Source organism: Monodon monoceros, unplaced genomic scaffold (genome assembly GCF_005190385.1).
Source record: "Monodon monoceros isolate NGI ecotype Baffin Bay Population unplaced genomic scaffold, NGI_Narwhal_1 Super_Scaffold_1, whole genome shotgun sequence".
NCBI classification, from domain to species: Eukaryota; Metazoa; Chordata; class Mammalia; order Artiodactyla; family Monodontidae; genus Monodon; species Monodon monoceros.
This window is the reverse complement of record NW_021703765.1, coordinates 18,819,939-18,833,221: the sequence shown is the minus strand read 5'-3', so window position 1 is coordinate 18,833,221 and position 13,283 is coordinate 18,819,939. Positions and strand designations below refer to the sequence as shown.

The window sequence follows — 13,283 nt, the reverse complement described above, 5'->3', positions numbered from 1 at the left end:
CCTGTTATAGCAATAGGAGAGCAATACAACCTGTTATAGCAATAGGAAAGCAACACAAAGAAATAATTTTTTAGTTTTGGAAACTCTAAAGTTTCATGCGACAATTTTTTCAATATGTCCCATGAAACTTTAGAGACAGTTATGCTGAAAATTTTTCACTATTTATCTGAAATTCAAATTTAACTGGGCATCCCATATTTTAACCTATCGTGGGAGTTCAGAAACTTCACATTCTCTTATTTTCATTGTAAAAGACTTATCCGGCTCTGGTATTAAAAACAAGGGTGGGAAGGAAGGTTGAGAAGCAGGGGGACCTATGGGAGGGCTAGCACAGTCATTCAGATGGAAGATGACAGCGGCTTGGATCAGGGTGGCAGTCGTGGAGGCAGTGAGTGTGTCCATCTGTATCTTGTCCCTAGGGAGGTGTCTTCACCCTGGAATTTCCCTTATGCCCGGCATTCTTCTATTAAGACTAAGTAGAATTTAGCTCTGCAACTAATTCATGTGTCTCCAGTGACTAAAACCCCCCAAAGAAGAGAAGGCTGGACCCAGGAAACAGAAGTAACACATGGAATGTTCATGTGTGCAAAGCGTGGATCACCATTTCCATTCTTTTTCTGCCACTCCAAACTTGTAAGCCATTTAGAAAGAGGGCACTTGGAGCACTTATTCATCTGTGAATGTTATTAATCTTTCCAAAAAGCAAAACATTTTTTATTACAAAAGACCAGAATTTTAGTGTACAAGTGGTTCCCTTGGCATAAATACTTCCCAAATACACATTAGTCTGATCCATGGCAAATCTTGCTGGCTTTCTCAGCTGGTCTGAAGAGCATCTTACTCCACTCTTTTCTATTATTGGAGATCTTTCTTCTGACTTTCATGAAAGACTTAAGAGTCTGGGTGTCCAAAGAACTAGAATATGAATTCTCTTATGTGGGCTATGATTGTTCTTCTGGTCCATTTGGCTGGGAGGGTACACTTTACATTTTTATTCAACTCTGCTTGTCAGTGAATTCGTGTAAGTGGGTTGTTTGGAGACTGCCATCACCAAAATCCCCCCTGCCAAGGGAAAGTGAAGGTGTGTGTGAATGAAATTGCTATGCAGTTTAGGCGAGCACACTCAGGTTCCCAGGTGTCAGCTTCACCAAGATCTATGGTTCTTCCCACCGGGCTCAGACACAGGTTTTGAACTGGACAAGTGGAGGTTCAGTTTAGTCTTCATCAGTTTCTCAGCCAGAAAGAATGAAGGTGATGGTAGCTATAACAGAAATGGAAGTGATGCAAGTATTTTCCCAGTTGTATTCTACAAATGTTTATGCTGCCCATTTCACAGAAAGCATTATACCAATTATTTTACAGATGAAAGAGATACAATCTCCACCATCATATTTATAGGCAAAACATGCAAACAACTCAAAGAGCCCCTTATATTTGGGAGTCCTTCACCTAATCCCTCTTCTCAGCTTTAGTTTCTCTCTCATTTTGTTCTGGAAGATTTGTCGACAGATCTGCAACTCATGATCCATTCAGGACATTTGTACAAGTGTGGTGATGTGACAAAGTCTGAAAAGTGTGCCCAAATCAGGCAGACTCTCCAACGAGACAAGGTTATCTTATCGGTCAAATTAGCAACCGCTTTTGAGCTCATATAGGACATTTTACAAAGTACCACAAATAAAAGGGTACAAATAAATGGACAAGCACGTTTCTTTCCTTTCAGAGATTTGTATTCTAATTGAAGAAGAGAATTATCAGTAGAATGCAACCCCTAGAAAGGTATGTAGGCAAAGACAAAAATTCCAGTCTTTGGAAATGGGAACTGGATTGGAGAGAGGTCAGCACCATGTGGGGAAGCAGGAGATTGAAAATGGAGAAGAGATGGCTTTGGGCGGGGAGGGGGCAGTTGGTACCCTTCAGATGTTCTTCTAAAGGCCTTATTCTGGCATCTTCTGGAACTCAAGTAGCTGAGTTAGCCAAATCTTTCTTCGCATCGCTGCCTATGAAAGGTTATATCTGTAATGAACCAGTGGTCTCTGGGAAGTCTCACGTGTGTACCAATCTTTCCTGAGAATGTTCTTGACGGTGTCAGTTCACAAATAACACCCCTACAGGGTCGCATAAGAAACCTAGCGATGAGTCATGAATTTTGCTTTCTGACACAACCCTGGTGCTAACAATTTCATTTCAAACAGTTTACTTAAAATCTTGAAAAAAGGACCAAATGATCACAGCATTTAACTACATACTAAAACAAAAAAGTTCCCTCCCCAGGTCTGCAAAGTGTCACACATTTGGCATTCTTTGTTTTGTTGACTGCCTTTCTTTCTCAAAATATGTATAAAGAATGTGCCAGAGGGCTTCCCTGGTGACGCAGTGGTTGAGAGTCCGCCTGCCGATGCAGGGGACGCCGGTTTGTGCCCCGGTCCGGGAAGATCCCACATGCCGCTGAGCGGCTAGGCCCGTGAGCCATGGCCGCTGAGCGGCTAGGCCCGTGAGCCATGGCCGCTGAGCCTGCGCGTCTGGAGCCTGTGCTCCGCAACGGGAGAGGCCACAACAGTGAGAGGCCCACGTACGGCAAAAAAAAAAAAAAAAAAAGAATGTGCCAGAGGCATTGGGAAGTTTCATCTCTTCTTAACATGATCAAGACGAAGCCAGTGGAGAGCTTGAATTAGGACTTCACAGCCTGTCCATGCTGGTTAGAGGCTAGCTCTTCACCCTGACCACTTCCCTCGTCCTCTCCAGCTCCCCCCATCATCCTGGGAAGCCATCAAATGGACCAGATGGAGAAAAAGAATTCCTACTGACCTGCTAGCTTTACCTGAAGAATTCTATGCACAGGTGACTCTCCTCTGGTCCCGCCCCTGCTCGGGCCATCTTGTGAGTCATCAAGTCATGTTGCAGGCCAGTGCCCGATGGCTCCCGTTGCCTCATTTCCTGACTCCTTTAAAACCTTGCACCTGTATTGTATCCACACGGGAGTTTTAAATTAATAGCAGCCTCGAAGAGGATGGGCTGACATCCCGGGTTTCTTAAAGGAATTTGGAAGTTGTAAGGCTTTAAATCATAACATACTTCCCTGGAAATGGTCTGTTCCCCAGGACATGTGAATATGCTAAATGGAAAACAACAATTTTGTCTGTTTTTCTTTTTTAAGAGAACAGAGGATGTGACTTAAATGCATCATATTTCAGGTTGGACATTGGAGAAAAGGTAAGAGGCTCCTTCCCTAGGAGTTCTTAAAGATAGTGACTCAGTTTTAAATGACTCAAATCCAAAGATAGAGTTTTCAAGGATGTGCCAGAGAAACAAAATGCCCACATATGTAATAAACCTTCACAACAGTACTGCTCTGTTACTACAGGTTTACTATTATAAAAATCACTGCTACACATAAAAGCCTGGAAAAGACAAGAACATGAAAAAGTTTTGTATTGAGGACCACATGATTCAATATGCTACATTCATATTTAATTTTATTTCTACAAACATTTATTGAGTGCTAGGGAATCAGATATCAGTTAGAAGCAGCCGCTGCTTTGGGGGATGTCCAGCAGCAAATCCAATCGTCTCTTAGGGGGAGAAAGCTGGAAAAGGCCTCCGAGATCTTATCTTAGCTCTGACTTATATAGATGGGGATTCAAGACTGAGAGAATATAAGACACTTCCACAAGGACACACAGGTCCAGAACTTCAGCCTCCTAAATCCTGCTCATGGATCTTTCTAGAAAGCCCAATTTTGCTCATCGAAGACACAGGTGAGTAAGGTAGAGAAAACCTGGTTTAGAATGAGTGAGTCTCAGTGTCCGCCCAGTTCCACCACTAACTAACTGCATGTATCCACAGGTACTGGGTCCCTACCTGGGTCCAGTATTTCCTCCCTAATGATACAGATTACCTGGAGGGCTTCTTAAATGCGCTCATAGTCAGGAGTCTCCCCCCGGAGATGCTGACTTAGTTGGTATGGACGGAGGCCCAGACCGCCACTGGGTCTTATCTTCAGAAAACTTGCAGAAACACTGGACCAGATGAGCTCTCATCTTACCCTCCAACTATGAGAACATTTAAAGTAAAGTGAAATCAAAGAAGATGCGGCAGCACAAACATCAGTGTATCCAAGGTTCTTGCTTCTACAGGACGAAATCTCTTACCTAGCTCTATTACTGTGATCAAAATTCTTTGCCCGCTGATCTGACCGGCTTCTTCTGGTCTTCTGAGGAAAATCGCTCCCAATTATATATGTGGAAGACTCCTAAAATTCATAGAAACTTCCAGTTACCTGCAGACCATGGCCTATTATAGAATGATTTTCCTCCATGCAAATTTGGGGTATATATGAACATGTGGAAAGAACATGTATTTATATATTTATATCTCATTAGAGAGACAAACACATATATTATCACCAAATTTTGCCTAGCATATGAATAGGTTTGGGGGGATTTTGCTGTTATTGTTGAAACAAGAAAAGCAAAAACTGTATTGGGTTGGCCAAAAAGTAACATCTTACAGGAAAACCGCGAACCAACTTTTTTGGCCAACCAAACACTTGTCTTTCCTCTTGTTTCCAAGATGAATTGTTAGTGTTTAAATATGCTATTTCTGATAGACCAAATACTGCTAACAAGCATAAATGAAAGCCCTCAGTTAAACACACACATCGCTGGATTAAAATCAGAAATGTCAGCACAGGCACGAGTCTGTGAACACACACAGGTTTGTGACTAACTGATTAATATGAGTTTTGCCAATGTAGAAGCTCCAGACTGAGTCTCTGGCTGGTGGCTCCATTCCCACCCTTTCCCTCCATGAGAAGGCTAGACAGATAGGACCCATTTAATAGTGACGGTGGGATAATCTATAAGCTTTGCTTTGTCGTTCCTTCCCTCTCTTTGAGATGCAGGATTAAAGACATTGATTTCTGATATGAAAGAAGATCTGGCTGATGACATCATTCTGGAAATGTCTTGACCTGAAATATCTGACAAAGCCAAGCAACAGGCTGGGCAGAAAAATCAGAGAGAAGCAAGAGACTCGAATAATTCAAGCAAAGCCAGATTCCTGATGCCTCTAAGAATGAGTGTGTGTGTGTGTGTGTGTGTGTGTGTGTGTGTGCATATTTAGCTCTGAGTTTCTTCTTCTAGTATGCATGGATCTAACTGTCCCTTCTCCCAGCAGATAATTACTGACTCCTCCTCTGTGCTAACTGCTAAACAAAAAGGGGGTTCCATGAGGGTAGAATAAAGAGGTGGTAGTCCCTCCTCATGAGGAGGTATGACCATCACTTACATTTCCTCATTTATAAAATGGGCATGGGGGTGAGAACACAGCAGTGAGGGAGGTAGAATGAGCACGAATCCAGAAACTGCTCTATTCCCAGTGTTGTCCCTCACTCACTGTGTCAATTGGGCCTCAGTCTCCCCATCTGTAAAATAGGAAACACTTTCAATCATATGAGTCAACGATACCATGCAGCACAGAGGACTTTGTGAAGAAGAACCATTAATGGTCCCAAAGATATACGCAAATGTCAATGTCGGTTATTTTCTTGGGATAACTTTATAGGGTCATTTATAGGACTTGGGAAGGATGAGATGTTTGGGGTTTTTAGAGGTAGGTTTTTTCTTTGTTTCTTCCTTCCTTCCTTTCTTCCTCCCTTCTTTCCTTCCTTATTTCCATCTTTCTTCCTTCCTTTTTCTCTTTTTCTCTTCCTTTCTTGTGAAAGGAGAAGGGACGTGGGTACCTTACCCTTGTCTTTTCTTCTCACTGTTTTCTGAAGAAGGTTCTGGCCCCTTGCTCTAGAGGTACAGTTATTACAGAACAAGTCCTTTGTTGGCCTCATGACCTGTAACAATGCAGAGACAAGTCTCCAGAAGCTGATTTTAGAATTCAAACCCCAAGCAGAAGTGGTAGATTTAAAATTCTGAGCCCAGCACAAACCTCTTCATTTTCAAGTTCATTTACCCTTGGCAACACACAACCTCCTGTTCACTAAGAGGGGAAAAAAAGCTTTTAAAAGGCTCATTTAAAAGGCTGAGGAGTCTTTTGGGATCTCTGAAAGCTCTTTAAAAACATATTTTGATGATACAAGTGTAAACAAATCAAAAGCATATGGATTGAATTTCCCTTAAATTACACAGGATTTTTTAAATGATGGGAGGGTGGAAATGTGTTTGGAAAAATATGTTTTTGGTTTTACTGACTCAGAAACATGGGAATGAGTTGAAGCTTTTGACAGACCCCAAATGATGGCAGGTTTGTACATCATCTGTCTTTGAGGGTCTGTAGTCCTTCACAAGCCTTCTCTGGTTTCGTACCCAAGGAGTAGAGATTTCCGTTAGTGAAGACTCACAGAGAGGAAACACCAAAACCATGCGTTGTGAGTTCTATCTTTCCCTTGAGCAAAAGAGCCCTATTTCATGGGGGTTGGCAATGCAGACTCCCCTTGGACCAGTGAAAAGGATAAGTGTTCATTTTGTAAAATACAAGTCTGTACAGGGCTGCACAACCTGGACCCGGTGCCAGCGTCAGCAGCCAGGCTGCCTTTCTGCAGCCCCCAAGCTGGGAGCCACCCTGAAGCCTTTACCCCATGCTTTTCAAAGTCCTCTGCAGAGTCACCTTGTCATCATTACAATTCCTTATCTTTCAACCCAAACACACAACATGCCAGAAAAACGGGGGTCAACAAGCTGGGCCACTGCCTCTGAAGGGTTGCTGATGCCAGGATTTCAGAATAAGGGAATAAAAGCCAAGGATACGCAGACAGAATGAAGAAAGGTTGTGACCTCATGAATACTAAGGCTTCATCTACAAAGCAGAATGTCAGCATCTCTCATTTTGATGCATCCATCCAATCCAGTCCCAAAGGAAAATGCTTTAAACACTCTAGACACTTGCTCTACTTTCCTATTTCCTTTATCTGAATATGCATGGTTCAAGAGCTAGAGCAATCCCAGAGAGCTTCTGGAAGATTCAGGAAGGTTCTAGGTGGGCTTGGAGGACCAGGATCCTCTGAAGACCCTTTCAGTCAACAGATGTGGGGCCAAACGAACCACCAGAATTACTTAAAGGCAAAAGAGCATTGTGCTTCCATTTTCACAGAATTATCTGAGAAAAATGGATTGGTTCGCTGTGAAGAAACTTCACTTTGGAAAGTTTAGTCGGAAAACATGCAATTACATGAGAACTTGACTTACCTGAGATAAAAGGAAACTTTGCATCATTTTTTTTCTTTTTGAGGAAAACAGCGACAAACATTCCCAGTGCCTCTTTCGACACACACTCAAAGAGAGAAGTTACCATTACACCCCCTTCCTGTTTTGTTTTGTTTTGTTTTCCTACTTCAGAGGAGTGATGTGAGAAAGTACTTTGGAAAAATAAAGGGCTCTCTAGTAAAAATAGCTGCTACCCCGACTTGTGTCTTGAGTCCTGGAGACTTCTGTCCCCTGTGACAATGGTGAATGCCTAACCAGCGCATAATTTTAACAGCACAATTTGCATTGCCCGGGCAGCTGTCTGCCACACCAGCTCTTTATGAAATACACCCACAGCATTGGACTCAATTACCTCTTGCAGCTGTGAATTCCACAGGTCCACCGCACTCTGCACGGAAAAGTATTTCTTTGCATCCGTTCCAAATTTCTTAGCCATTTGAACCATTCCTTTGAGTGAATTGTATATTTCTAAGTGTTCATATATCACCATTTTAGGCCCAAGTCCCATTAGCCTGTATTTAATATGCAGCTCAGAATATTGTGTTCGAAGAGTATTGTGTTCAAACGATCTGTGTAAAAGCAGATCTGGTGTGTTGACCTCCACCGGAGTTTTGCTCAAAGCTCTCCAGCAGTGGACATCCTCCCAGCCCACCAGCCTCACAAGCACATGATCACAATCATAAGAGGGAAAAGCACTTCAGGGACCTGGGATGGAACAGTTCAAATTTTCTCCGTGGTAGAAATACGAGTTGTGGCCAGACCTGCTATACAGGAACATTCCTAAGAGGTAGGTGAGTGTACTGCTTTACAGATGAAGAAACTGAGTCAGAGAGAAGAGAGGTCACCTCCCATAAGAGACAGAGGTAGTATACTGCAAGCACCCATTCTGAAGACAAGTCCAGTGTTCTCACCCCTACCACAGAAGGCTCTATGTAAGAAGATAAGAGTAAGATTCATGGATTATATAAATTAATGTTTCCCTGGGCCAGTAAGAATGGACATTCACAGCTCCTTGGAGGTTGGCCCCAATCATTGAATGCCACGCTTCTTCCCCTGATGGGCACCTTAGAATAGGATGTGAAGGAGCCTGGGAGTGTCTTTCCATATCCTAGAAATAGACCTCAAAACATATGCACAAGCATGGACTTCCAGCATCTTCGTTTAGTCTGGTAAATTACATTCTGGGCCATTTCTAAGTGCTTGCCTCTCTGTCATCATCCTGCAGGTCATACCACATGGAGGTCTCTCCCCACCTCCACCCCAGGCAACCTCAGTTCCTGTCCTGGCCAAGTGTGTGATGTTGGTGGTCCCTTAGTTTCCCTCACTACCATTCTTCTACTGGAAACCAAGGGTGAATATGAGATGGTCTCCATGTTTCCATGCTAGTGAAGAGCACTCATGCTTCACTGTCAGAGCTTCACAGTGCTAGCTTGGCTGTTTCTAAATCATGACCACAGGCAAGAGCCTTAACCTCTCAGAGCTACAGTTCCATGGCCCCATCACAGTGGAGAAGATGCCTATCTTGCTTTGCTCTTACAGTGCTTAGCCATGATGGACCCAAAGTCCCCAGCCCTGTGTTCAGCCCATAGTAAATACTCGATATGTGTCAGCTGCTTGCTTTTTGCAAGTTTATGCTATACTTTAATAAGTGGTGCTAAAGGATGCTAAAGATACAACAGGCTATTACATCCTACTGCTTTTGAATGGGCAACTCAACTTAACAGCCTACTCTTAAAACCAGGTGTAGCAGTGACAAAATACAGAACTTAGGGCTATAGCTTAAACCTTTATTCCAAATTAATGTATGACCCAAGAGTAACTTCTCATGGCATACACCAAAATAGAGTTGCTTGATGAACAGAAAAGAGAGCTTTGTGCCAACACCCCTCCATCCCACCAAAGGAGAAGAAATGCCAGTTGGAAGTGAATTTAATAACGACATGTTAAGTTGGGCGCATCTGCTTCCATTCCATGTCAAGAAATTACAGTCCACACTTGCATTCGGCAATTTATTCTTTTTCTGAAAGTTTCTTTGCTGTCATGTACAGGCTATGTTTAGGGTTTAATGTTTCAAGATGATTTTACTATAAAGCCAAATAGAAACAACTTTGGGATATAGGGAATCTATGATCTCCAGCATCTATAGGACCAGAATATCATTTGTCTTTTCAAATAATACAATTGTTTTAACCACATTTTTTTTTTTTTTTTTTGCAAATTCTGGATCAGGATATTGTTTTCTGATGAGAAGTAAAAAACCTGTTGTCGGCAATTCAGAAAAACTCTGAAATGTTCCCAAATAGCATGGAGTCAAAGCACCATAACATTAAAAAGGTCTTTAGCCCTTGTTTCTAACATCAGCTCAAGTGGCCCAAGTGACTTTAGACAAATCACTCAACCACAACCTGTGTCAGACTGATCATTTGCAACAAGAGAGATTTTGAGCTCCATCCATACCATCCAACCTGTGGCATGCTATTCGGCAGACAACCAAACAGTTACAACTTCTTTTTTCCCCGACCATTAGAAATCTAATTATTCAATAGATTTTATCAAAGCATCCTTACCCCAGTTTCATATCTGATAACCCCCATGGAGACTGAGTTTGTGACGTTCTTATATTCTCAAGAAACAAGTCTATGAAGCTGTAGACTTAAATTTAGATTTGAACACCAACGTCGGCTGAGTCTGCATTAAAAGGAAGACAATTCAGAATGCCTACCTGATCTGTCTCCAAAAGGACACAGTTTGAGGCAGACCTGAAATTGCTTTTGAGCCTCTCTGTGCTCAGCTCTGGGCAAATCTAGGACTCACACTCTGCTCCTTTACTAACTGAATCATCCGGGACAACTTGCCAATGTTCTCTACACATCCATTGAAAAAAAAAAAAAGAGATAATTACCATGTAATTTTTATATCATACAATTCACCCATTTAAAGTGTACATTTCAAATAAATAAATAAATATTTTAAAAAATAAATTGTACATTTGACATTTTTTAGCATATCCCCAGGGTGTGTAGCCATCACCACAATTAATTTTAGATATTTTTGTCCCCTCTAAAAGAAATCCTGTACACATTAGCTGTCACTCGCTGTTTCCACACACACCCCTTCCCAGCCCCTGGCAACTACTTTGTTTCTGTAGATTTCCCTGTGCTTGACATTTCATATAAATGGAATCAGACAGCATGTGACTTTCTATGGCTGACTTCTTCCACTTGGCTTGATGTTTTGAAGTTTATCTGTTGTAGTGTGTATCAGTACTACATTCCTTTTCATGGCTGAATAATATTCCATTGTACGGACAGACCACATTTGGGTGGTTTCCACATTTTGTCTATTATGTATATACTGCTGCTGTGAGCATTCATGTACAAGTCTGCACATCCATTTTTGTATCTACAATATTCTATTGCTTTCCTCACATGGCTATTTTGATTACTTTGATTAATGTAAAAGCTCGTAATAAATTACTTGAAAGACAAACTTATCACCTTTCACGTTATCACTTGCTGTTCTCCACTTCCCTGATGGTACCGTCTCTGTTCCAGGTCCTCGAGCTTTTCCAATATTTCAACTGTCCCTTCACTTTTCACTCTACATTGAATTCATTTCTGAATCCTCAATATCTAGGATGTGTCTTAAAATCAAAACCTCATTTCTTCTCATATCATCCTCACCATTAACTAGTCACCTAAACTCCAAGCTCGCTTCCTTTCTTTCTACAACAAAATTTTAGTTCTAGCCATCAAAGACTTAAAAACCCTAAATGGCTCTCCACTAAAAATGATAGGGTACTAAGTCCTTTACCAGGTACAAAATTTGCAAGCTACACACTTGGGTACGTAAAAACTTTGACTTGATCATTTTTCTATAAATGAACTTAAATTATCTTTTAAGCCCCATTTAACCTACTGGCAAAATACTTGATCTAGTTATAGTCAGGTAGTAAATTCAGATACTTTATGATTTCCCACAGACAACCTCTCCCATCCGTGGTCCTGATGAGATGTCCCCCTCCCCTCTGTTCTCAGCTGATTCCACAACCTTGCTCTTCGCCTTTCCTGCTTAGAACTGGCCTTGTGTCAGTTCTGTCCTAAGTCTGCACCCCTTGCTGACACAGAGGGCTCCTCTTCAAGCCCAGTACCTCTCCAGGCATCCAGGCAGGGAAGCACCTGCTTACCTGTGTGGGATTTCCACTGTCCAGTCACCGCCACCCCAGCATAGCAGGCAAGGAACAGGACCCCTTCTCAGAGAAAAAGCCATCTTCTCTCTCTCCATAGCACCTCTTGTACCAGCTCCGACTACCTTTATCTGGTCTATGCAGACAGGCTAGTTGAGCTCTTTACCGATTTTCTTTCCAGGACATTTTTTATATCATAAATTGAAGGCTCATATTCCCTTAAGTGTTTTGTTTTCCAAAACACCCAGCTCCTGGAAATTAGGAGCCTTGGCTCTCAAGGCCATTGTCTCTTCCATGAGTTTCAAGAGCCCTTTTTGGAATAGCTTGTTCTCAGGCCTGCTTGATTCCAATGCCTGGGCCCGTCACCGCTATGTTATGCTGTCTCCTGAGTTCTGGGGGGTATCAAGGGCTGGGACCCAACTGTCAACACTTCAGGCCCCTCGAGAGCCTGTCGGGGTCCAGGGGAAACAGCAGGGAACTCCTGGCCAGAGCAGCTCCTCCAATTACATGTAAGTTGTTTTTCTTTTGAAGTTGGGGCCACTGATGCATCCCACCCCACGCAGCCCCGCCTGGTCATGACCGCTGATCTGCAGGGCCTTGTCTGGGTCTGAACTAGCCTTCTCTTTGCAGAGCACCCTTCCAGAAGGTCAGCGAGGTACCAGATGAGACTGTCATACCGTATGACACGTCAGCCCTAGTTCTGCTTCCTGGTGCCTGTGAGGTCTGGACGGGGCATTGGGGGACAGAACCCTGACAGTTAACTAAGGAAAGTGAAAGCACACAGGTGTGTGGAGTCCATTCTCAGGAAAGACATGGAGCAGAAACACACCATAAATATTACTAAAATCTGAGAAAACAAGAAAAAGTAGAAGCCAAATGTAGGCAAAAGTATAATCCTAGTTCATTGTCTGTCTTCTGATAAAAGTACCAAATGAGTTAAAAGCAAAAGGACATGGTAGCCAATTCCACAAAGAGGAAAAAAGAAAGCCATATAACAGTTTTTGTTTTTGTTTAAATTGGCTATTCCTCACTATTAATGGAAAAAGATAAAGGCTGTAATTTGTCTATAATCATTGTTGTGAATTCAGAAACTCAAGTTTCTGGTGAAGGTGACTTTTCGCTGCTCTCTTAAAATGGAAAGGATCTAAACTGATTGGAACAAGCAGAAAAAGGATTTGAGGTTTTTTTTCCTCTCTCTGTGTGTCCTTCTAACTTCTAACATAATTGAAAGATGAATTCATTGGGCGAGAAGTGCCGCTCAAATTCAAATTTGGTTCTCTCAAAGAAAGAGACCCAAACTGATTTTTCTTTGGAGTCAGAGAATAATGAACCATAGAGATGATACATTTTGCATATGGGTTTGCAAAAGACACAGTGTTCTTGTGGGTTTTTTTTTTTTTGGTCTTGAATATGGGTTGTTGTAAAAGGAAGGTCATCTTGCAGGATTACTTCATTTGGTTATATCTCTTTAAAGACTCAAGAGCAACTCTTTATCCATATTATCTGGTGATAAATCCTCTGAAATTCCCTGCTAAAACAAGTCCCATTGATAGCCGATAACCCGGGCTCAGACTTCTTAAGTTTTATGTCGATTAATCTCTGATTCATGTTAATGATCTTTCAACTGTTTTATTCCTTCTGATGCTGGAATTGTTAGCATCTTAATGTGCTTACGGATAACCTAATCCATCTCTTCCTATCGTTGGATGACCATTGCCTACACGATTTCTGAAATCTCCCCTTCTCTACCAGCTCACTACCCTCCCTGTGCGCCCTTGGAGAATTTGCTTGGACTAAACATTTTGAATGCTTGGCTTCAATTTCTTTAAGTTTCTAGTTTGAAGAAATCACCTTATTTTTTTTTAAATTTTGGGTTGCGCATG

The 13,283-nt window shown here is 42.0% G+C and overlaps 1 pseudogene; it reads right to left on the bottom strand.

The window, feature by feature from the left end:
• LOC114892579 overlaps positions 1-2,934 on the bottom strand; it is a 12,583-nt pseudogene extending 9,649 nt beyond the window's left edge.
• Positions 2,935-13,283: the final 10,349 nt, after the last annotated feature.